Below are 234 nucleotides of genomic sequence, written 5' to 3' on the forward strand. Positions count from 1 at the left end.
TGAGATGGAGTTTTGCTCTGTCTCCCAGGCTGGAGTGCAGTGGCGTGATCTTGGCTCACTGCAAACTCCATTTCCTGGGTTGACGCCATTCTCCTGCCTCAGCCTCCCGAGCAGCTGGGACTACAGGTGCCCACCACCACACCTGGCTAATTTTTTTGTATTTTTGGTAGAGACAGGGTTTCACTGTGTTAGCCAGGTTGGTCTCGATCTCCTGACCTCGTGATTCACCCGCCT

This window comes from Colobus angolensis, unplaced genomic scaffold (assembly GCF_000951035.1).
Source record: "Colobus angolensis palliatus isolate OR3802 unplaced genomic scaffold, Cang.pa_1.0 Scaffold46, whole genome shotgun sequence".
Classification (NCBI taxonomy): Eukaryota; Metazoa; Chordata; class Mammalia; order Primates; family Cercopithecidae; genus Colobus; species Colobus angolensis.